The sequence below is a fragment of the Anastrepha obliqua genome, chromosome 4, assembly GCF_027943255.1.
Source record: "Anastrepha obliqua isolate idAnaObli1 chromosome 4, idAnaObli1_1.0, whole genome shotgun sequence".
Lineage (NCBI taxonomy): Eukaryota > Metazoa > Arthropoda > Insecta > Diptera > Tephritidae > Anastrepha > Anastrepha obliqua.
Genome location: NC_072895.1, coordinates 111,943,428 through 111,964,577, shown reverse-complemented (window position 1 = coordinate 111,964,577; position 21,150 = coordinate 111,943,428). Strand labels below are relative to the sequence as shown.

Sequence of the window (21,150 nt, the reverse complement as noted above, 5' to 3'; positions counted from 1 at the left end):
GTGCCCTACTAAAGCCAACGCAAAAAATCTTGAAACGTCAAAGAATTCTGCAAGGAACATTAAACTGTATTCTTTTTAGAAGAGCGGTGCAGTCAATTTCGCCATTAACGAGATCAAAGATAAATGATACTGCCTGAAAGGTACCTCTGTCACTTAATGGGAAAATACTAATAAATCGACAGCGAGATTCGAATGATGAGAAATTGTTACGCTTGTCAAATCAGTCGTTGTTTAGACGACATCAAGGCAAGGAATAACATGGATGAGACCGCGTTGATTTTTTCGCTATTCCGCCAACACAAGCTCAATTTCAAGCACATTAGCTGATCCCTTCAAAATCGCTGAGAGCCGGTTAACGGTCTGATGTTGGCCAAACCTGAATCCTTTTCACTATGAGCCAAGCCGACTTCCATATTACAAATTGAAAAGAGTAAGTTGCATGGCATAAATATTCCATTTAATCAATTGCGTTTTATTTATATGCACAACTGTTACGTTCCTATAAAAACACCTAGTATTCAGTTGGTAGATTTTGCAATTCATTTTTTGTGAAACTTTCTTCTAACTTCCAGTGTATTTTTTTCTCTTACCCAACAAAATATCTAAGAGATTCGCATTTGTGCTCATCACTTTGAAAGCCACTGTTCCAACTCACCATTAAATTATAAATAAACAAGCAAAAAGTGGGAGTGCTACTCACTCATCCTTCCCACTCGCACACTTATAATCATTGCTACTCGCGCAAACTCTGATCAGAAACGGTAAGTGGCCGAAAAGAGACAGCATTACAAAATTTGTTTATTAGATGTGTTTTACAATTGCGATCGTATCGAATTCCGATTCAGTTACAAAGTAGAAAAGATAGACTGCCACTGACAAAATGCACCACCATAAACTGTGAGCAACAACAAAGGATAAAAACAAAAAGCAAAGCAAAATTACATCAGGCAACGAAAGCTACATCTTTGCCGCCACCACGGCCACCACGGCCATCATCCTCAACATCCACCGTCACCATGTGAATGGTGGCGGCACGAACGTCAACGACAACGGCAGCCGGGGCAAGTAGCAATAATAACAACAAACGCATGGGAGCGCTGAGCATTCGTTAGTTACGGAGCAGCATAGAGTAGCTCCCAGTTGTGGAATACAGAAAAGCAGCAGCTACATTTATTGAATTCAGTTTTTAGTTTTTCGTACTCCGTCTTGGCGTGTGGTTCATTCGTGCGTTAAACGTTTTTTTTTGTGGGGTGTTTCGTTTCAACGACGCATTCGGTCGGAGGATATACACGCGCGTGCGAGATCCATACACCGTCGGTGTTAGAAACAAAAAATAGAAAATAAACGAAAAATATCTTCGAAGTGTAATTTAGTGTTAGAACAAAAATAAGAATAAAAAATAAACGCAAAAAGGAATAAATAACAATACAGAGGATACCCTGTGCGGCGACAGGACAGCCCTAAAACAAGGCATAGCAAAGTGTGTTGAAACTGTTAAAAACTTCTATGTTGTTCGTACTGATAGAATTTTTGCGATTTACGAAATATTTACAGAAATATTTTTATTGTTAAATTTCTATTTTGTTTTTTGTTTTTGATGACTGCTACGCGAAGCACCTTAACATTTTTGAGTGACGCGCAAATATCTCTTATTGTGCTTGTTGTTGTTTGTGTTGTTCATCGACGTTGAACCGCTGAACCGCTGCTGCGCTGATTTGTTAATCCGAAATTTCGGAATGTTTTCTCCGCCGCAATTAATTAAATTTATCTGAAAATGGCACTAAAATGACGTGGCGTGCATGAAATAAATTACCGGGAATGAAATTATGCGTTAGCTGCGACGACAGTTTTTCGATTTTTCGTAAAATATTACTTCTTGCATTGGAAGGCACGTGTGCTTCTTTGGAGTATCACTGAAAATCTCGAATTTCAAAAATCACTTTGCTCTTCTGGGAAAATATATAAAAAGTGTTCGCCTGTAAATCTGCAAGTTGTGAAGGCGAATACCTAAAAAACTTAACTGATAACGGGATTCTTATAGCAGGCCAACAAAATTTTTGGAGTGGAGGATTTAAGAAAAGCGAGAGCTTCTTTGGATAAAATTCAGATGCAGAAAAGAAAGGTTTGTATTTGTGGACATATACATTTTCGAAAATGTGTGAAATTGTGAATTTATCAATTCATGAATTAACTGCAAACCGGCGTGCATTGCTACACCTTTCGGAAAATTATTGGAAAATACAGGCATTAAAAATGCTATTCCAATTTGAGGGGCCTACTATGGGTTACTAGAGTCAGTTTCTACATGCTAATCCTAACTACTGAAAAGCTAACTGTAAATTTAAAAGAAAATTGAAAAAAATACAAAAATTAGTATCGCTATAATCCATTTTTTTATATAAATTTGCCTGAATTATCATACAAGCGCTTCTTTTATGCGCGTGTAAAATTCATGGCGACATCTTTGGACAGCATCTCTTTAGATAAAAATATTTCTTTCTTTTAAAGTAGGAGTTTTATAAATTTGAATACTATGAAGCCGTTTCGCTCGAAATATTTGTGTCAATTACGATTCTATTGAAGAAAAAAGCGATATGTTCTCGATTAGTATGAGAAAAATTTTGCCTCTCAACAAACAAACAACTCTTTCCCCATCACATTTCTGTGCAATAATCCGTTATAAGGGGTTCCCAATATGGACACAAAATAAAATTAAAAACTGAAAATAAAATTGATAAAAGTCCCAACGCCTCAAATGTTCAAAAGGCTTCACTTCTTGAGTTAATTTGCTGCTTTAAGATTAGGTTGGGTTTGGTTAGGTTAAAATGGTTGCCCATAGAGAGGCCACACTTGGACGAAAATCAAAAAATTGGGCTTGGTGATACCACTGTAAAGCAGATAGGAAGGCTGAGAGAAAAGGAAGAAGAAGGAGGAGAGACTTTAAGGCTTTGTGCCCAGAATTTTACGTAAAAAATCGCGAAATATTCCCAATTCATGCAAATGGACTGTGAATTCAGCAATCGTTCCGAAATTTGCGATAATTCCGTAGTAATTTTTCATAATTTTCAAACATTGCTCGTTTTGAACTTAACTAATATATAAAAAAATGTTAAAGGCTCAATGACAATTTGATCCCCGTTAAATCCCAAATCGCTATGCTCTTACCTGAAAAATTTGTTACAATTATGTATAATTTTTTGTATATCCAACTATTAGTTTTGCCGTCGGCATAGCCTTGGTGTGGTGCAGAAAAGAGTTGCGTTTATTAAATTAAAAACCTAAACACCGAATTTCACTTTCTAAAAAATCTCGAAGGAAAAGCCAGGAAAGCATCTCAACATCATAGTCATCAAGATTCACCCGATTGACATGTCATGATTCTGTTGGCCGCATTTCAGCTAACAACTAAGGTGTCTATAGGCAGTGAAGTTGAGTGCTCGTGATCACAAAAAAGTGACAGAAAATGTGTTCTACTCTTTCTGCTACCTAAATTACCTAAAAAGGATCGGCGTGCGTATTTTTGCATATTTCGGCCACCGTAGCCAAATCGGCCTGTACGTGACTATAATTCGGTAGAGCCCGAGCTCTAAATTCACTGTGTGCATGAAAGTCATATCTAGAAAAGGTGGGCGGCAAGCTTCCGAGTTTATTTCTGCCAGGAAAAGCTTTATATAAAAGAGCTATCTGTGACCAAGTCGACCTGTCCAATTTGAAATGAATCGATCCACATCCAAGGTGGCGCAAAATTAATCATCCAATTTTGTTTTTGAATAGCTTTTTTACTAAATGCTATTGAAGAATGGTTTTTAGAGATAGAAATCTTTAAAAAAATTTTAAATATTCTAAGAGGGAGTTTAATTTTGCGCCACCCTGTATAAATGTTTAAGTTTTTCAAACGTTATTTGAGTGAAAGAATTACTTACTTTCAAAAGCCTACAAGGCAGTTGATATAAAAACTATCTGCGTCTAAGTCGACCTGTTCCATTTGAAATGGATCGATCCATATACAAGGTGGCGCAGAATTAATCAACCAATTTTGTTTTTAAATAACTTTTTTACTAAATGCTTTTAAAAAAGTGATTTTGAGTGATAGAAATCTTGAAAAAAAGAGTAAGTCTTCCGAAAGGATGATTAATTTTGTGCCATCTTATATAAATATTTAAGTTTTTCAAACATTATTTGAGTGCAAGAATTATTTTCTGTAAGTTTAAGGTCTATAAGGTCTCTAAGGACTATAAGGCAAAAGCCACTAAGGTCTATAAGGCAGCTGAACTTATGAGAATTATTTCGAGTAGGTATTTGGCCTACCCAGGACGGCAATAAATCTTTGCTCCAATCTGCTTTATAACTTCTTTCATATATTGATTCTTAGGCCCAGCCCATTTAATTTTTAAGCTATGAAATATTCATTGATGTCGTGCAATAAATTTGAGCATACATTTTTTTGTAGAAAGTGAGACAATATTTGCAATCGTTTTGGAAAAATAGCACGAAATATAAGCAACATTGAAAAATCAACTGAATGCATTTTGAAAAATCTGCTGAATTGCAAAAATTTAGAAAGTATATAGAACAACTTGCACTAGATTTACATAACGGTTTTCGGTTTTTGGTTGCCATAAACGGTGTTTGCTCGAAGTGTTATCTTCAAATTTGTAGCTCAGTGCAACAATTAAAATTTTCATTTTTTTCAACACAAATTTTGCAGCATTCCGCGCCCTAAAATTCCCTATTAGGCACTTAGAAATTATTACGCTTTGCTATTTTAAGAAAAACTCACAATAAAACATTTCAAATATAAGAGAAACAAAAAACACACCTGGTCCAAATCACACAAAAAAAAACAAAAAAATAAAAATATTTAAAACTTACCAGCAGTATTTTCCACTGTACACGCACACTTTTTAGTGCTTTATGAAAAGTAAAGGGGGAAAAAGAAAGAAAATTATGTTAAGTAGTTGCCATTGCTCAGTTTGTTTTTTGTTTTTTCTTCTGTAGCAATTCCGCCCCCTGCGCATGAGAAAAAATTTCCTAATTTTTACCCCTTAAATTTGTTGCTATTTTGAATGCACACTGCTCATCTTCAACTCATCACATTTCGTCTATAAATTTGGTATTTAAGAATTTCGTGCCAGGTGAGTCTAATTTTAAAACGCACAACAACAACAATCATAATTTCAGTCTTCTGGCTTTATGGTGTAAATCAATAAAGCAAAAAAGTGTGTTAAAAAAAGAAATACTCGTAGATCGAATGCTTCGAGTATGCAGCGCTCCCGCATTAAATAGTGCTGAAACAAATATGTACGAATGCAGTAAATATATTGAGTACTTTTGTGAGTTTTTCTTCAAATCAAAGGTGTAGCAAATATGCAGTGAAACATCAAATAATCACAACAGTCATAAATTTGATATTTTTATCGGATGTATTGGCGCAGACAATTAAGCTATTTGTTGTTGTTATGCACAGTACTTTCCGCTGCTGATCGCGCTAATTTGAGGTTCTCTACCTTCGCTCATTTACCACTTTGCTTATTTATTTTAAGCTTCATAGTTGCTCAAAAATTTATTAATTGGTTTTTATCACTTAATTTGTGAGGATTTGCAAAAATATGATGAAGATTTTAAAATTCTTGCCTAATGGCTTTTCGCTATATTTTTAGAAGTTGTTAGCGTATGTTAAATAATAAAATTACCACATGCAGATTTTAATATTTTAGGGTTGCTCTAGAAAGTTCAAAAAGTAACTAACAGAGATTTCAATGGCGGGGTTTCGGGATCCTGCTGCCTTTTATAGATTCTGGCACTTTGGCGCGCACTGACCGTTGGTAGATAAACAATTATTTAATACAATCAGATTATACTCGCCAATGGTTGATTCAAGGACGAGTTCGTGTGAATTTGATAATATATTAAATTCCTGAAGTGCTCGAGAAATCGTTGTGTTGCTTGCAAATACAGTTTTGAAGGTTTCCCCATAAAATGGGTAAACATTTCGAAGACTTTTTTTGTGAAACATTTCTTAGAATAATTCTTATTCTCAAAGTAAAATTGAACAATCAATGATGCCGTTAATTATATTGTAAGTATGGGACATTGTGCCTATCTGTTACTGATGTCGTGTTATAAAGCTCAAGCCTACATCGAAAACTGACTCGGATGGCCTTTCGGCCATCTTGCTGAAGAACTGCTTGTGTCTCGCTGAGCCTCTTGAGCTGACGACTGGAAATTTACTTCCGTTACGCCTATATTTAAGAGTGGAAATAAAAACGATGTTAGCAATTACATACCGATTTCGAAGCTGTCGTCTGTCTCAAAACTTTTTGAGATAACTGTGAATGATAAGTTATATTTTGCTGTCAAAGGCCTAATATCTACCAACCAGCATGGTTTCGTTGCAAGTCGCTCCACTGCCACTAATTTGTCTATTTTCAATGATTACAGCATTTCAGCCTTCCAGAACAGATCTCAAGTTGATGCAATTTATACAGACTTCTCTAAAGCGTTTGTCAAAGTATCGTACTGAATACTCTTGTCGAAGCTTGCGTCATTGGATATACACTCCACGTTTTTGTCGTGGATCAAGTCATATTTTTCCAACAGGCACTGCGTTGTAGCCGTTGATAATACGACATCCCGTGCATTTATTGCGTCCTCTGGTGTCCCTTAGGGAAGTATTTTAGGACCCCTTCTCTTTATTTTCTTTATTAACGATATTGGTTCATGATTTTCTTTTGCTGAACACTTGTTGTATGCTGATGATCTTAAAATAGTTGCGGTGATTAACAGTGTTAGTGACTCTGAAAAGTTGCAAACCGACTTGCAAAGTGTCCGGAACTGGTGCTATTTAAACCGTTTGCCATTAAATATAAGCAAATGCTCTACGTAAAATATGCTAAATCAAACAATTCTTTGCGTACTTCGTATAGCATTGCTGGCTTACCTTTGCAATCCGTTGAGGAAATTAAAGACTTACTGTTCTGCATTTACCAACCCACACACTCTCAAAACATTGTATTGTGCTTTTGTTAGATCAAGATTAGAGTATGCCGCTGTTATTTGGAGACCGTAACAAATAGGTCTGTCTAATCGGATTGAGAGAGTTCATAAAGTTTTTCTTCGTTTTGCGCTCCGATGTTTAAACTTTTCTGAACCTGTACCATCGTACCGCTTTCGATGTTTATTGATTGTCTTAAAACCACTTGATAGCATACGATCTATTCTATCGTACTCTTTTATTATTCGTATCATTTCTGGATCTCTTGATTGTCCTTCCATTTTAGGTAAAATTCAATTTAATATACCCAATATGAGGCTCCGACAGTACGAAACCTCTAAAATTGGCATCTCGAGAACCAACTGCGGGATGAATGCTCCGATTCCTAGGGCATGTGCAGATTTAAATATGTTTTTCAATTCTTCTGGTGCTGATTTTACATGGCCGTATGGCATCTTAGTCAACCAGCTTAACATAGTCTGTAAGAATGTATCCATTCAGAGACAAATAAATAAAGACCTTTTCTTTTTCTAAAGCAATTAAGTGATCAGGAGCCATAAAACGACACAGGAACTTAAAACAGTAGCGAACGTAATGCGAATTTGTGAAAAAGTATTTGAACGCTTCAATCGATTGAGTTGGCAACTAAGTAATTGCGGATTTTTTTTTAGAAAATCAAAGGCAACTTTTTCATGGAACTAAATAACTTCATTCTGTAATCTATTGCCCATTTTGATCAATGACCTTCTCCCATCTTTAAGGCAGTATCATAAAACGATGTTCATCATTGGTTTTTATTAGGTACGAATAAGGTACGATTTGACGTCATCATCATTATTGCAATTTTTACTATTCAAGGAGTTTTGTAAAGATCGGAACAAAAAGTAATCAGATGGTGCAAGGTCAGGACTATATGGTGGATGTGGCAAAACATCCCAACCAAGCTCCAATAATTTTTAGCCGAGTGGCCAAAGATGTGTGTGGCCTTGAATTGTCATGATGGAATACAATACTTTTTCGATTTGTCAGTTCGGGCCGCAACTGCTTTTCTTCAATACCTATCGATAGTTGGTCATCTGGGCTCCAAATTATTACTGCATATTCTAAGTGAGAAAGAACAAAAGCCGTAAAAGGCAGTTTAAAGGTAAACTCGTAAGTGTTACCTCGAATAAAGCCAAGAACAGAGTTCGATTTCGAAAAAATTAAATTATTAAGATTATTGAAGAATCCAAGATCTTTAGTTCACATCCACAGCAACAGTGCCATGTGCCGAAATAAAGTTCTGACGCCTCGAAAATGTTAAGTGAAGAAAAAGAAATATAATATTCAAAGAGAGGCTAGGCTTGCTTCAAATACCAAAAATGCAGTTCATTCAAGTCCCTTTGAAGATGTATTGCATCCGCTGAGTCCTTGGCAATTGCAAAAGCTGCAGATCCTCGGCAGTGCACTGAATGCTTTTCAATGCAAAATTCTTAACCCTTTGCCTCTTTTTTCATTAAATACATTGCTTTATATTAAAAAGAGGATTAAAAAGAAAATTATTGTTTTGTAAATTGTCACATCGGTAGCAAACACATTTAATGAAATTCAAATATTCAGTCAATCAAGTCAATTTTATGAACACAATTTGAAAATAAAATCCTCCGAAAAAGGATTTGGCCGTTTATTTGTGTTCACCGTCAGTTTGAATGCAGTTTACTATCACAAAATTTACCAAAAAGCATTATTACACTCAGCTGCGAAGATGTTTGGAAGAACTAGCCAACCTTAGATTTTACAGGAAGGCAACAACCCCAAGCACCAAACATCGAAGCCGATGTTGTGTGGAGTGGAAACAGCAAAATGTGATTGAAATATTGAGTTGACCTTTTCAGCCACCTGATGCCAATCGTATTGAAAATGTTTGGGCAATAGTTAAGCGAAAACCCCAAGGAAAATAAATATGGACGGTCAAACAGTTATCAGTTATAAGGCAATAGATACCGCTCAAATGCTCAGATTTGAAAGAAATGCACTACGAAAAATTGTCCCTTTGCGAATGTGTGACGGAATATATCGAATCAGATATAATGACGAGATCGATGCAAAAATAAGATGGTTAAGGCATACGAAAGCATGCCCAAAAACAGAGCTGCCAGTATAGCGTTCCATAGACTACCGATTGGACAAAGAGGACAAGCGAGGCCAAGTAAACGCTGGATTGATGAGATCACAGGATTTGCGGATTTTTTTTTTCCGATGTATTTATATATTTATCTTAAAACTGAGATTTCCGTACTACTTATTAGTGATAAAGGGTTGAGTTTTGTTAGGTGACCATTATCGCTCTAACATTTTATATTAAACTGGCAAACCCGGCCCCTTCGCTGGGCACACTAAAATAGAATAGATATGGTTTAGAACAGAAAATACATGATTTTCATATAATTTATTTCTTTATTCTTTATTCAAGCGCTTTGGCTTAAACAATATTTTTTGTTTTTCTATTTGTTTTTGAGTAAATAATATATAAAATATAAATTGAAAATCAGGAAAAAAGAAGATTGTTTTTAAATTTCAAATCAACGCATATGAATAAACAATCGTCTTTTTTCCTGATCATCCATGAATTTTTCGTTTCAATTTATATGTTTTATTACGCATTGGAGCTTTTTTAACCATTATCCATTTATATTTTTCAAAAAAAAAAAAACGAAAAAAATTGTTTTTTCCACGAACACCTAATTTCATTCGGATTTCACATTAAATTCTCAAATTTCGTAAGAAATTATTCACTGTTCCAAAATCCACTCCAAAAAAATTCACAAACAATTTTTACATGTTGCACTTACGTTTTTTCCTTATGGCATCCAAATCAGAAAGAAATATTGACACATTGTAACTCACACTGTCAATTTGACAGTTCAGTTCCGCCCCAAGCGTTAAAAATGTAAGCGACATTATGGCTGGTTCAAAAGAACGATGTACCCGTTGCCAGTGCTCCGAATTACAACCAAACTTTACGAAACCCATTTTCAATACTTACTAAACAATGTGCGTAAGTTTGGTTTAATTCGGTGCAAAGACACGGCGGGTCCACGTTTTGGCATATATTTCGAGACCCTAGTCATCAATAGGTATGAAAATTACCCCGTATTAAAGCACTTATCAACAGCTTTCATTTGATAGCCATATTGTACATACACGTCCGAAGGTTACCCGGGTCAACGTTTTGACCTATATCTCGAGACCCTATCTACCAATAGGTATTCAAACTATACGGAAATCATCTTCAATACCTACTTAACAATGTGTGTAAGTTTGGTTTAATTCGGTTCAAAGACACGGCGGGTCCACGTTTTGGCATATATTTCGAGACCCCAGTCATCAATAGGTATGAAAATTACCCCGTATTAAAGCACTTATCAACAGCTTTCATTTGATATCGATATTGTACAAACACATTCTAGGGTCCACGTTTTGGTCTCTATCTCGAGACCCTAGTCACGGAGCGGATGGAAATACTCTGAACTAAAGCATTCACCAACAGCTTCCATTTGATAACCATATTGTACATACACATCCGAAGGTTACCCGGGTCCACGTTTTGACCTATATCTCGAGCCCTATTTCCAAAATAAAATATAATCCATGTTACTCGTGTCAGTTCTTTTATTGGGAGTAAATTAACTTCATTGTTACTGGCATTCCTTCTTGTTGTTGTCTTTATTTGCTGTTCAAGAGTTGGGACCATGAGATCTTGGTGAATGTCGTTATTAGTGATATACCAAGGTGCATTTACTATTAGGCGTAATATTTTTGATTGTGACCTTTGAATAATGTTTAGGTTCGTCTTTTTTGCTGTACCCCATTGTTGTCCATGTTGGTTTTATTATTGTATTATATATAAGAACTTTGTTGTTTATTGATAATTTCAAAATTTTATTTAACAACCAATATAGTTGTTTCAACTTCAAGTTCATTTGTGTTTTTTTCTTTCTTCCATATAAGTTTTTCGTCCAATTGCATACGTAAATAGTTTGCTGCATTATTTAGGTGGATGTCAGAACCATTTAACTTAATTTTGTGGCTAGTAAAATTTCGTATTGTTGTATATATTACTTGTTGTGTCTTAGGTTCGTTTATTTTAATATTACACTCCTGGAAATATGCGCTAATAGTTTCTAGGGACTTTGGTATATCATTTGTGGCTGTGGAAATACTTTTACTGGAAGCCAGCGGAAGTAGCCAGGATCATATGTATTTAATGCATACAACAATGGGCCTAGCACACTTCATCTTCTTCTTAATTGGCGTTATAACCGCTTACGCGATTTTGGCCGAGTTTAACAAAGCGCGCCAGTCGTTTCTTTCTCGTGCTAACCGGCGCCTAGCACACTGCCCTGGGAAATTCCGGCTCTTATCTACCATCATTGACTTTCACATCGAAGTATGGTTCAGTAATACAACTTTTTAGAATTTGAAATTTTGCGGAAGTTGCGAATCACAAATTGGAAAGACGAAGTAGAGGTTTGACCGAAGTGGAGAGCTGTAGTTGGAGAAGCAATGACCAGCTAATGATAATGATAAAACAGTTATCAAGACAAATTCGACTGATTTGAAACACACAGTGATCGTAATAAAGTTTGACTTGCAGCCAGTTCAGTCTCACTATATATTTTATAGAAAAATTTAACATTTCAGTTCAACGTATCAACCAAAACTGTAAATAATTAATCATTTAATTATTGTATAATTTTAGAACCCACTTCAGCGCTTGATAAGAAAGGGGTGTTAGATGACGTATTTTTTTTGTGTCTAAAGTACAGAGAATTTTGTATGAATGTGCGATGTGTGGCACCCAGTGAAGCGTGAAATTAGTTTTTTAAATTGTGGTTCCAATATTTATAGGAATACATAGTATTTTACCTATTGGGAAACCCATTCAACTTGCTTATTTTGAATTTAATGCCATTGTGCGTTTTAGTTTGACGACTGTCTTCTCTGAACATTAAAGTTTATTTATTTAATTAATAGGTCTATTATTAAGTTCGTGCGGTTTTACAACAGATGGCGTAACTTGATTATTATTCCATCGATCCACATTTCCAAACATTCATTGGAGAGCTACTGTCGTAAGGCACAAACGTCAGTATAAGTTTTTTATTTGAAGCGTAAACAACAATATTTTTACCACACTTGAAAATGTCGAATTTCGTGCCAAATAATGTGTTTTTGCGGGGAATTCTTTAATATGAAGAAAAAAGCAGCCGAAAGTCATCGTATCTTGGTGGAAGTTTATGGTGAGCATGCTCTAGCTGAGCGAACGTGCCAGAAGTGGTTTGCACGCTTTAAAAGTGGTGATTTTGGCTTGGAAGACGAAGAACGCGAGGGTGCGCCGCCAAAGTTCATGGATACCGAATTGGAGGAATTGCTCGATCAAGATCCGGCTCAAACGCAAGAAGAGGTTGCAAAAACTTTGGGAGTTGATCAATCAACCATTTCCAAACGTTTAAAAGCCATGGGAATGATCCGAAAGGTAGGCCATTGGGTGCCGTATGAATTGAAGCCAAGAGACGTTGAACGCCGTTTTATGGCATGCGAACAACTGCTTCAACGGCACAAAAGAAAGGGTTTTTTGCATCGAATTGTGACTGGCGATGAAAAGTGGGTCCATTACGACAATCCAAAACGTCGGGCAACGTATGGATACCCTGCCCATGCTTCAACATCGACGTCGGCGCAGAATATTCATGGCCTGTGTATCTGGTGGGACCAGCTGGGTGTTGTGTATTATGAGCTACTGAAACCGAATGAAACGATTACGGGGGATGTCTACCGACGACAATTGATGCGTTTGAGCCGAGCACTGCGAGAAAAACGGCCGCAATACGCCGATAGACACGACAAAGTTATTTTGCAACATGACAATGCTCGGCCACATGTTGCACAAGTGGTCAAAACATACTTAGAAACGCTCAAATGGGATGTCCTACCCCACCCGCCGTATAGTCCAGACCTTGCGCCATCCGATTACTATCTCTTCCGATCGATGCAACATGGCCTGGCTGACCAGCACTTCCGTAATTACGATGAAGTCAAAAAATGGATCGATTCGTGGATTGCGGCAAAACCGACCGAATTTTTCACAAAGGGAATCCGTGAATTGCCAGAAAGATGGGAAAAAGTAGTAGTAAGCGATGGACAATACTTTGAATATTAAATTTGTAACCATTTTACGTCAATAAAGTTTCAAATTTCGAAAAAAAACCGCACGAACTTAATAATAGACCTATTAAGTTTTAGTAAAAAAATACAAATGTTCTTACTGACTATTGCCGTAGTGCTAATATAAACAATATACAAGGAGAAGTCCAAAATCAACAAGACTGGCGTCATAAAAGTGTTTTTGATGGCGACATCTTTTTAATGAGTAAGTACGTTGGAAGTTACATCCCTAGCTGAGTTCCAGTGAAAGCTTGGTGACGTTCGGTTTAGTGGAAGCGATGTTATTGCGTTCAAAGTGTCAGTATGTTTGCGTCATCAGTACAAAAATGAGTTTCGAACAAAAAGTTAATATCAAATTTTGTTTTAAAATCGATGAAAGGTTTGCCGAAACATTTGAATTGATAAAAAAAGTTAAAAAAAAGCGATGATTGTCTATCTCGTGCCAGAGTTCATGAGTGGTTTACATGTTTCAGCGATGGTTGTGAGGACATAAATGGCAGTGAATATAAGGCCCAAAATCAGTAATCACCGAAAACTTCATCGAAATTCTTCGTAAATTTATCAAAAATAAACCGTAATCATCGTTAATATTCATGGAACCGGAGTTGAATGTCTCCAAAACATCGATTTATCGCATTTTAACTGATTATTTGGGCTTGCGAAAGGTCTGTGCACGTTTCATACCGCACAAGTTAACTAAGGACCAAAAATTGCTCAGAATTCAACATTCGAAAGACTTCATTAAAGAGACGAGAAAAGAGGAGAACTTCCTTTAAAACATTGTAACTGGTGATGAAATGTGGTGTTTCCAACATGAACCTGAAACCAAGCGTCAAAGTGCCGAATGGAAGGCCCCAGACGCCACCACCCAAAAAATCACGTTTGGAGAAATCAAAAATCAAGTCGATGCTCATTTGTTTTTACGGGAATTGTCCACAAGGAGTTCGTGCTATTGTGACAAACCGTCAATGCAATTTTCTATCTTGGCGTTTTGAAGCGTTTGTTCGCATTCGTCGAACTCGCCCTGAATACCGCGAAGTAGGAAGCTGGCGCTTATTGCATGATAATGCACCATCGCATCGATCCACTCTTGTGACTGATTTTTTGACTAGAAATCGCATTTTAACCATCAATCACTCACCGTATTCGCTTGATATGGCTCCCTCTGACTTCTACCTATTCATAAAATTGCATTAGGCCATGAAAGGAAAACCGTTTGCATCCGCAGAGACCATCGAAAAGGCTTGTACCGAGATCCTGAAGCACATTCCGGTCAATGACCTGAAACACTCTTTCGAAAAGCTTTTAGATCGCACAAAACAGTGCATCGAAGCCAGAGCGGACTATTTTGAATAAATAAACTCGAAGTTATCAGAACAAAGATCCTGTCGTTTCTATTTTAGGTCCGTCTTGTTTTTTTGGACTTCACCTTGCATTAATAGAATAACAAATAAAACGATCTAAAACTAAAATATAATTTGATTAAAAAAAAATACGATTATATTAGCGAATTAAATGGTGTAACAATTAAGAGAACTTCGAAGACCTCATCAAATTCGCACAGAGTCCGAACAATAGGTGCATTGGACTCAAAATTCGTTTTGAATATCTTGACATAAAACAGTTAAGAGCTTCGTAAAATTCTCGCCGGAAATTACAAGTTGATGGGTGGCAACAGAAATGGACAATCAGTGCCACCCCTTGAATTAAATTAAACACACAAGAAAGCGATAGAATCGTCCTTCTACACTCAAGCGACTTGAATCCTATTAAAAACAAGCGGGAGCTATAAGAGAGATATGGGACAGAAAATTTTAGAGATCTTAGAGCATATTTCAGACACATCTTTTGTACCCTTTCCAATCTAGATCGAACAAACCCAGTAAACAGTAATTTCAATGTGTACGGGTCTGAGAAGTTTGGACTTTTATGTCTAACAAAGCCCAATATCGAATATGATTTTGAGATAATATAATTGATATGACTTGAGAATGAAAAAATAAGACCAAAAACTACTCCAAGGTCTTTGAGCTCATCCAAAGTTTGCAGGACATTATTAGAGGCATGATACGACGAATGTACAATAGAATATCACGAGAATTAGAGTAAGTGACTTGAAAATATTGTTTTTTTAATTTAAAGAGATACATAAATTTGTATACCAAGAAATGATCTCATTAAGGTTAGCCTGGAGCCTAAGCACATCCTCTGGAGAAGAAGAGAAGAATGAAAAGAACGCACAACACATACAAAGTGTGAAATTCTACTACTGAGATGGTAAGATATTTTTCTGAGATGTATCGGAAATGATGTTACCTACGTTGTTGTAAAGTGGCTGCTAAGGTCATGCGATATGACGCCGTTCGATATGTTGTGTGGTGTTTTGGTAAAGCCAGCTTACGCACTTATTTAAATATTTTAATAATCAATTCCCATCGTATGCCTTGAAGTTTGCACGTGTTGAGAAAAAGATTCTGCGCAAGATTTCAGGACCTTTGCACGTTGGCAACGGCGAATATCACAGGCCGGTACGTAAAAGAAACGTATAAGGAATCGCGTAAGCGGTTATCACGCCAATCAAGTAGACGAATTTCCATAATGAAAGCTTAGAGTTAATGACCACTAATGCATTCTAGGCTGCATTTTGTCAAAGTACCATTAAAAATTTCGCCAATAGAACGAATCAATATCAGCGCTATGTCAAAATGTTAATGAAAAACTCATCAAAAGGACCAACGAGGGCCGGAAAATTTCATGAAAAATAGTTGGGTTCTAAACATAGCCTTAAATTCATAACTCCTTGTATAAAAAAAAAATAAATAAAAACATGTAAAGATTTGAAATAAGCACAGCATTTTTTATTTTTCAAAGTCCAAAACAAGTCGTCTTAAGGGGGGCAGCTTTTCCAGACAACTAGTTTTTCAATAATTTTTTACGAAAAGCTGAGAGTATCTACTATCTTAAATGAATAAACAAAAAATTTTTTGAAATAAAAACAAAAATCGCGGCGCTACTGCTACTCAAACGTAGCTCCTTAAATTTGCGTCGAGGAATGTACAGCTTCTTGTAATTAACTGAAACCATACAAAAATTTTTCATTAGCTACGGGTGGGCCATATAGCGTTTCCATTTTGAACCACCTATTTTTTTGAGAATGGTAACACAAATGACATGTCAAATGTGTTCATAATTTACTTAAAGGTTTGACATTTACGAAATGGGACGCTATACGCTTGAACAAAATTGGGAAATATTGAAAACCTATTTCCAAAGTGATGAGTCTTCTTCTTCTTTTCTGATTTTCACATCGGTGGCTACGTCAATAAGCAAAATTGTCGGATTTGGGGCTCAGAAAATCCACACGTTACTGTAGAAAAGCAAATGCATCCACAACGAGTCACTGTTTGGTGCGGTTTTTGGTCTGGCGGCATCATCGGACCATTTTTTTTCGAAAATGAGCGAGGAGCCGCGGTTACAGTAAATGGCGAGCGTTACCGTGACATGCTCAACGAGTTGTTTCCAAAAATTAAAGAGGGTGACATGGACGACATTTGGTTTCAACAGGACGGTGCAACTTTTCACACTGCCAAAGTTATACTCGAACTTTTGGCTACCGTTTTTGAAAACCGAATAATCAGCCGAAATTCCCATATCAATTGGCCGCCTCGGAGCTGTGATTTAAGCCCGTTGGACTATTTTTTGTGGGGAACCGTTAAGGACAAATGCTATGCGAATCATCCAGAGACGATTGATGCTTTAAAACACGAAATCGAAGTTGCCATTCATGAAATTGGAGCCCAAACAATCGAAAATGTGCTTACAAATTGGGTTGATCGAATGTCCTACTGTAAAGCCAGTCGTGGCAGTCATTTGAACGATATTATTTTTCATTCATAAATGACAATGTTCAATCTTCAAAATAAAATAAAAAGTTTGAAAAAATATTGATTAGATTTTTTTTATAGCCGATTCAAAAAGCAAATTTTACATGGCCCACCCTATACTTTTACGATTTTTACCGCTTTGCACTTACCTATTTTTAACGAAAAAAAATATTAAAATTTGAAGTGAAAAAGATAAAAATTAAACTTTTTTTTTAAACAAATCGATCAGAACAATAGTTTTAGTAATAATTAATATAAAATTTGAGGTATATTACATGCAAAGGTCAATATGTTAAAGAATATCCCTGTAAAATTTAAGTTGAAATCTTGATTGAAATTTTAATAGGTCGAGCCAAGGAGTACCAAGAGATCTGGAAAGAGGGTAGATAGCCAAGGAGGTAAGGAGAAAGGTATCCGAGAAAAAGAGAAAGAATAGAGACAGAGACAAAAGTAGTTAGTTGTGTGAGAATTTTCCAGATTCTTTGTCAACTCTATAAATATCATCCAGTTTGAGAGAACGTATACGAGGGGTGCCTTTTATATTTCGGGATTTGGCAACCCTGGTGTTGCAATCTGGCAACTGACAGCTGTAACGCAAAGTTTGACATTTTTTGGCTTTTACGTACTCAGAACGTTTTAAAATACCAGCGCTATTTGTGTTGTTTACAGTAAGTTAAAAGATTCATCTCGATCCAAAAATGGAATTAAATCGTGAACATTTTCGCGCGGGTATTTTTTACAACTTTCGACGTGTATTAACTCAGCAACATTGCATGGATGAACTTAATTCATTTTTTGGCGATGAAGCTCCATCAAGGACCAGTGCTTATCGATGGTATGGTGAATTCAATCATGGTCGTAGTTCACTCCAAGACGAATTTCGTGAAGATCGTCCAAAATCAGTTGTTGTTCCGAAAACCATTGATGCTGTGCGCGAACTGATATTGCAAGATCGTCATGTGACCTATCGTGAGATTGAGACAATCTTAGGCATTAGTGGGACCAGCATACATTCAATATTGCATAAACATTTGACTGTCAAAAAAATTTGTTCGCGTTGGATCCCACACAATTTGTCAATCGCTCAAAAAAAGGCTCATGTCGAAGGAAATGCTCAAAAAATACGATCGCGGGGCTTCGAAACACGTCTATGACATCGTGACAGGTGATGAATCATTGATTTACGCGGGTGAGCCCGAAAGTAAACAGCAGTCGACTGTATGGGTGTTTCAAGATGAGCCAAATCCAACAAAAGTTGTTCGCGCACGAAGCACTTCCAAGTAAATGGTCGCCTATTTTTTCGGAAAAACTGGACATGTCGCAACCATATCACTAGAACAACGCAGAACAGTAAATTCTGAGTGGTTCACAACCATTTGTTTGCCAGTTGTCTTCCAAGAAATTAGGAAAACCAATCGCCAAAGACGGATCACTCTTCACCAGGACAATGCGAGCTCTCACACATCGGCTCAAACAACTGCATTTTTGAGCACCCAAAACATCGAATTAATAGGTCATCCGCCGTGTAGTCCTGACTTGACACCGAATGACTTCTTTTTATTCCCGTACGTAAAAAACAAAGTGAGAGGTCAACGTTTTTCGACACCTGAAGAAGCAGTTGCGGCATTCAGAATGCATGTTTTGGAGGTACCTCATTCAGTGTGGCAAAAGTGCTTCGACAATTGGTTCAAACGCATGCTAAAGTGTATAGATCTTCATGGAGAATATTTTGAAAAACAATAAAGTGATTTTCGACGATTAAAATTTGTTTTTGTTCTCTAATCCCGACATATAAAAGGCACCCCTCGTATTACTCATTCTCACGGCATCGGCACCCAAAACTCGTAGCCTAGCGCTAGCAAAGGCAGGACACTCACAGAGAAAGTGCTCGGTGCTATCCGTCTCCTCCAAGCAAGACAGGCACATTGGGTCCTCAATAATTCCATTGGTGGTAAAATCTTGATTACTTTTGGAGTTATATTCGACAGCGCGGAAAAAACCTATTTCGAGAAAAACGCGATGAAAGTTTTCGTTGTTACTCATCTTTCGTACGACGCTCATCACTTCACTGACTTTATTAGGGACTTGTTAGACTTTTTATTAAGCTCAAAACATTGAAAACATATTCTTTAGATTGTAAGTTAATTTTTAAAGCAAATGGAATACGCCATAGCCCATTATTCCAAACACACAAAGTAAATTTGTAGAATTATTATATTGAGAATAATTATGATTTTTTAAATAAAGAATTTCAACACTATAATTTTCAGTCATTTTCCTGCCAAGCTACGGCATTTATTTTAAGCGTTGAGGATATTTTCGACGCTCGCCCATTTCTTTCACACATCCGTACATATTTTTATATGTTTAATGCTATGTGCGCACGGCAGTGACGTGAAAAACTATAATTTAATACAATTAAAATAAACACATTCTGAAAAAAAAAAAATTACAAAAACAACTGCTCGTGTTGGCTAAAAATACCCAATGGGACAACGGCCATTTTTCTATTTTTGACTACGATGGACTAGCAAACATTTTCAATTATGGGGCATATACATACATACATATGCATGTGTATGCGAGTGGTATATGTGTGTGCTGGGGCGGGCGCGGGTGCGATTGCCTTGCTAACCATAACAAAAGCAAAGAAAAAGGACAAAACAACACATTAGCGATAAGCAGCCCACCGGTGTGCAACTACAGTAGTTAGCAACGGTGGCCCACGGTGGCTCACGGTGGCTAGCTGGCTGTCGATGCTGGTCCTACTCTTCTGTCATAAATTTCAATTAATTGCCATGAAAATGGCTGTTTTTAATGCAAAAAATTTAATATCCTCTCCGTGTCAAGCAGAAATGGAAATAGCAATGCTTTGTGTGTGTTTAAGGTTGCTAGCGCAGCGGCGTTGTTTTGGGCACTTAAGCAGCTGCTTTAACATTTCTTTTTCTTCACTTAACTGACGGCCTCCTCGGCTGCGCTCGTAAAATGTCTTCCTTACAATTTTGCATACTTACATACTTACATAGCTACATACAAGCACACAAATGAATTGCCTCTCTATTTCACGCCATCAATGCTATCGCTTACAATACAAAAACAAAAAAAGGCACGCACATTCAGAATACTCGTATGGCATTGCCATCAACCCAGCGCAGCAGATTATAGGCGATCATGTTTATCGGCAGCGGCAACGTCAACAGCAGCAGCTATAATAATTTGCCGCCCACCAGCAACCATTGCGACGTGGTCACATCCATAAATGTTGTTGCTATAATTTATGCGCAATTTCTAAATTTTCTTTTCTTTTTTCACAAGTATTTACATATATGCTTACTTTTTGTGCGTTTTTCATATTTTCTGCATTTCATTAATAAATTCACAGTTATGTCATTTATTATTCTCACGCATGTACAAGTACTTTATGCGTCCGATCAAACTCCCACACGCATGCATATGCTTGCATACTCGTATATGTATGTATGTATGTATGTATGTGCATATGCACAAATTATGCATAGCACCATTTGATGTCAAATTTATCAGAGGAAGTGTGTAAAAAATTAAATGAAAAAATTTTCGCATCGTCGAACACAAAAAATAATTAGTAGATGCTTTATGTATGGAAGTTGACTAGAGAGCATTGACAACAACGCCAATGACCATAAGTCACTAATGCGAGAAAGTGCAGTGTGATGAAGTAGATGTTTAGTGGCTGAAAATTAATGCTTATTTATTATAAAGAATATTTGTTATTATTATTTGCTTAAGGGGGAACGCCACTGTGAAAATTCAAAAAAATTGATTTGTTAATTAATTTTTTTTGCATTTTCTGAATGTATACAATAAATATTCAAAAATTTGTAAAAAAATTATTAACTTAAAATCTTGAAAATTGACGAAGTTATATCCAATACAATAAGGGCAGTTAGTGATTTCACCGGCCAATGAAAACTTTAAACGCCTTTTTCTGAAAATGACTTTTTCTGATACGGTGGCAACGATTTCTCGAAGACTAGTGAACCGATTTTAATTTTCTTTTTTTTCAAAATTTTTGTTAGCGCATTG

The 21,150-nt window shown here is 36.5% G+C and overlaps 1 protein-coding gene across 1 annotated transcript in view; it reads left to right on the top strand.

Moving 5' to 3' along the window:
* The first annotated feature begins 1,222 nt into the window (after positions 1 to 1,222).
* Positions 1,223 to 21,150, top strand: part of LOC129245555 (protein sine oculis) — a 127,781-nt gene continuing 107,853 nt past the window's right edge. The window contains exon 1 of the mRNA XM_054883772.1: positions 1,223 to 2,122. The gene's annotated coding sequence lies outside the window, so the exon portion shown is untranslated. The remainder of the gene's footprint in view (positions 2,123 to 21,150) is intronic.